This window comes from Sprattus sprattus, assembly GCF_963457725.1.
Source record: "Sprattus sprattus genome assembly, chromosome: 21".
Lineage (NCBI taxonomy): Eukaryota > Metazoa > Chordata > Actinopteri > Clupeiformes > Clupeidae > Sprattus > Sprattus sprattus.
Window position 1 is genome coordinate 11790384 of NC_137919.1, and position 5000 is coordinate 11795383.

Genomic DNA, 5000 nt, shown 5'->3' on the forward strand with positions numbered 1-5000 from the left:
TTATACCGACCATTCTAAATCGTGTAGGATATCCCACATCACATCCACACATATATAATATCACATAGTACTGGGCCGCAGTGATAAAGGGGATGTAGGGCTTCGAGCTCCATTCATCCATAGAAATCGCGCGCAGTGGGGGTGGAGAGAAGGGAGAAGTAGATAATACAAACGGAGGGTTCTGGGTGAGCGCTGGAATGTGTGTCGTACCTCTTTTCGGCAGCTCTTGCAAGGGAATGGTATCCCCTCCCCCGTCGTAGGGGAGGTAGAGATCCTCCGACAGTTCCTCCATGGCAAACGTGCTGTGCTCGAGCTAGCAAGCGCTCTACGCTTAATTAACCTATGCTATCAAGGCTATGCTAACGATAGCGCAGATTCAGGCTCTGGAGATCTGACGAGACCGGCTGCCATATTTATTATCGTCCGAGTAAGGCCCTTGCAGTGTGTATCTGCGTGTGTGAATGTAAGCGAATGGGTAAGAGCGTGTGTGTATGTAAGTGCGTGTGTGTGTGTGTATCTGGCTGTGTCTGTCGCTGTTGCACTTGCTCTCATTCTCTCTCTCTCTCCCTCCTGCAGCAGCTGACTGCTCTGAGGCGGATGATGTCATAGCAGAAAGACGATCAAGAGAGAGGGAGGGAGAGGACAGGAAGGACGGAGGGAGGGAGGGCAGTTCGGTTGCCACTAGCAACAGTCGAGCCCAGAGGAATATCTCACTTGCGTCAGGGCAGGGGGGGTCTGGAGCTGAAGAAGGAGGATGGCAGCAAACAGAACATGTATGGAACAGTCCATTTAAAACTCAAACGGGAGACCTCTGTGGCAGTGGCTCGGTAACAGCAGTATGGGGAACACGGACACAAACACACAACCACTCTTTATCAAGCTCACCACAGCAACAGTGTATATTACATCTTTAGCCGTGTGCACTGTGCACTAAGAACATAGACCCACGATTCATTTGACTTTAGCAAAATTACAAGAATGCTCTCATTCAGACACCTGAGAGACCACAGTCTACTGCCTGTGTGTGTTTCACATAAGTCATGCGTGACAATAGCAACAATATACCTACCACAGCTCTAACTATCTCTATTAAACCCCACATCCCTGTTAATGTGAGGTAGGAAAGAGCTGTGTGAACAATGTACACCGTGCAACCTTGGGGTGAGACTGTATTCATTTAATCTCTTCAGAGGCTGTGCTCACTAAACCAGAAAGAACAGTATGTGCATGCCTGAGAGTGAGAGAGAGAGTGTGTGTGTGTGTGTGAGAGTGAGAGAAAGACTGAGATATAGTGTGTGTGTGTGTGTGTGTGTCAGAGAGAGAGAAGTAGCAGTACGCTAGGCTACAAAGTCTATTTTGTTTGTGTGACTGAGAATGTGTTGGTTTGTAAGCTGTACATGATGACCTCTGAATGGCTGAAACACAGCAAGTGCACCTGTCCTTATCCACTTATCAGCATGAGTATACACACACATACACATACACACACACATAGAGGCAGGTCTTTCCAAAAATAACACTGAGTACTGGATCATAAAGTAATTCATGCTGAAACACGTTTTACCCGAGTTACACACCGTTGTTCATACCTAATCACAGTGTGTCACATGGATATTACAACTACTAAAACCACAGAAAGACTTACGACCACAGCTAGTATAAAATAAATGCCTCCAACTCCTTCTCTGCCTCTGGTACCTTCCACACTACAACTAAGGCCATGCAAGGTCATTCTTCACACTATGAAACTGACACCCTGTATTTTGTGTGGTTTTCTCAAGGCAATCTTAAGAAGATTTGTGCATTGATTCAAGAATGATTAAGGGGTTGGCAACTGCATACCAACAGATTAGGCAGAAAGAGAAGGACTATGTCTCCATATTAAAGGCCTTTTTATACACACTGAGGGGTGTCTCCATATTAAAGGCCTCTACACTGAGAGGTGTGGTTTGGCTTTGGGGGATATGAATACGGGCATATGTATGTGTTAAACTGTTCAGGGTCATGCGTTTCCTGTTAGCCCTGCTGTTTTTTTTTTGTTACACACAGAAAAGATGTTAAATTCCTTGGTTGGGTACTTCTCACACTGACCAATCCCAGGCCAATCCTCCCACTGCCTCATGAAAGAACCCACACTGAACCGTCTAACCAGTACATCAACAGCCCAACCATAGATCCTGACCAGCAGGGAACAAAACAGACAACTGGCTGGAGACAGCTGTTGTACCCGGGATCTGTAAAGGCCCTCCTTCACAGTACAACATGCGCTGTCTGTAGCCCAAGGGTTAAACACAAAAACAAGACTGCCCAACCATAGAATCTGGGCAGCAGGATACAACAACAACAACAACAACAACAACAACAACAACAAAGCTGCTTTTCAAGCAGGCATCTTCGCTCATCAGTGTTATGTCGAGTCTGCCCCTCTCCCACCAGAGAAGTTCTACTACCACTGTCATTAACTGGCAAAGAGTTAACCTCACCTCGTTTATTCTCAAACACGCAATCACGCAAATTATTCAAAATCCTTTTTACTTCTCCATGTGTGGAAACCAGACATTCCCTATAATTCGATATAGGCTACACCAATTCTGCAGAAACAACCAAATGATAACTGCTGTTTTTAAGCTTTCTCACTCCTCTGTAATTGGTGTGCTTGCCCGAAGGGAAGCACAGTATTGTTATCGTCAAGTTTTCTTTATTCTCCCCGTTTTTCTTGCAGCTAACTACTCCTCGCCCGATTGAGCTAGAGACGCCATTCAAACACCAAAACGTCCGGCCCGATCCGGTGCAGGTTGCTATGACTTTTCGTGGCGGTACTCCTTGCCACTCCTTTTTTATTCCTCTTTTTCATCCCCTTTTTTCTCCATAGACTTGCATGGCAGAACTCTGTGCATTATGACATCATAATAGGCTCATTAAACTGGCTTGCACCTGTGCTTCTCACTGACACCTCCGCCAAATCCAAGGAACCGCATTTTCTCTGTCCCTCTCAATTCAACTTTGAAAAAGAATAAGAGGAACCGTATTTCTCTGTCCCTCTCAATTCAACTTTGAGAAAGAATAAGAGTAACTACAGTTTCTAACCTAGCTACCGTATTTCCACTTCGTTAAGGTGAGTTGAATGGCAGCATTTTCAGTGTACTGACTGAAATTTTAATGGAAACTGATAGTTAGCCGTAGCAGCTAACATATAAATTAACGTTACGTTAACGTTGGAGACGCCATTTTCCTTAATTCAAGTTGTGAAGTAAACCTTTGAAGTAATTCATGAATTTAGTTGTGTGGATATAGTGAGCTAAGGCTTGTATTCCCACTACGGTAACGTTAGCTATCCTAGCTGTGTTAAGCAGAGCTATCCTAGCTGTGTTAAGCAGCTGTAACATCTGAGTACGGGGCTAAAGGCTAACTAACACTACGTAACGGGAGTATCCACTGGCAGTTTCAGCTAGCCGTAACGGGGGATCATTTTCCTTAATTCAAGTTGTTAAGTAAACCTGTGAAGTAATTCATGAATTTAGTTGTGTGGATATAGTGAGCTAAGGCTTGTATTCCTACTACGGTAACGTGAGCTATCCTAGCTGTGCGGGGCTATGCAAAAGTTGCTTATACTGAAAGAATGGTTAACTTGTTGTGGCCGATAGCATGAGTTAACATTAACCCGTGTCCTGGGAGTAATCATTCATGAGAGACCTTGAACCATTAGGTTACCTGAAAAACGTTTGAGGATGTACCTGGACACAGTGTAGCTATTGTAGTGTGCTCAGTTTTCGAAAACTAGACTGAAACTAAGAAGGATAACTATGACTAAATGTGACTAAAACTAATATGCATTTTTGTCTTAAGACTGAATCTAAAATAGCTGCCAAAATGAACACTGATAGGGGACCCCTTAATCTGCAACTCATGGTTGCTCTAATCAGATGTACTAACTAGGCTTATAAGAGAAGACTAACTTTTTATGCCAACGAACACACTAAACCCTTTCACAAATAAACAAGCAAACATGAGAGAAAAACAGAGCAAGCACACTCTCGCAGTTCGTTCACGAAACGCATTCTAGTTATACTATGTACCTCCATTTTAAGTATTGTTTGTAATGAACAACCAACCTGAAGTTAGTCTTATCACCTACACTTGATAAATAGTCATTGCTAACACAGTTAATACTCAAGCATCCACTTCATTCACAAAAAGTTGAACCACATAGGCTATGTCTTTATCTAATCTGACATCTCAGAGAGCATTTCAGGCATACCTGTGCTTGTGCTGAACTGAGAATGTTAGCCCTAAAGCTAACCAATCAGAGTGGTTGTTAGCACTCAAGCTAACCGATCAGAGTGGTTGTTGGCACTCAAGCTAACTGATCAGAGTGGTTGTTAGCACTCAAGCTAACTGATCAGAGTGGTTGTTAGCATTCAAGCTAATTGATCAGAGTGGTTGTTAGCACTCAAGCTAACTGATCAGAGTGGTTGTTAGCATTCAAGCTAATTGATCAGAGTGGTTGTTAGCACTCAAGCTAACTGATCAGAGTGGTTGTTAGCACTCAAGCTAACTGATCAGAGTGGTTGTTAGCATTCAAGCTAATTGATCAGAGTGGTTGTTAGCACTCAAGCTAACTGATCAGCGTGGTTGTTAGCATTCAAGCTAACTGATCAGAGTGGTTGCTGTGTATTTAATAACGCTACAGGTGCTCCAACTACTGTTCTGTCAAGGCTACAGCTGTTCTCCACACCAGCTGAGAATGAGTGACAACGAAAAACTTCTATGAAACTTCTGCTTCTTCATTTGTCGGAGTCATATAACCATTGTGCAATTATACAAAAACTAGACAGACAGACACACACACACAAACATACTTACATGAATAATAAAATAAAATTTGACACACTCAGAAAATCTCCAGAACCCCCCCCCCCCCCTACACACACACACACACACACACTCCATTAATCTTCCTCTGAACTTGATACCTTTTGCTCACTTGTAAGACGGTTCCG

At 43.5% G+C, this 5000-nt stretch overlaps 1 protein-coding gene across 2 annotated transcripts in view; it reads right to left on the minus strand.

Annotated features, from left to right (window-relative positions):
* The window catches only part of clcn3 (chloride channel 3), a 35848-nt gene that overhangs the window by 30247 nt on the left and 601 nt on the right, over positions 1–5000 (minus strand). For both annotated transcript variants that reach the window (XM_080859998.1, XM_080859999.1), the window contains exon 1: positions 4974–5000. This exon is cut by the window's right edge and continues 601 nt beyond it. The gene's annotated coding sequence lies outside the window, so the exon portion shown is untranslated. The remainder of the gene's footprint in view (positions 1–4973) is intronic.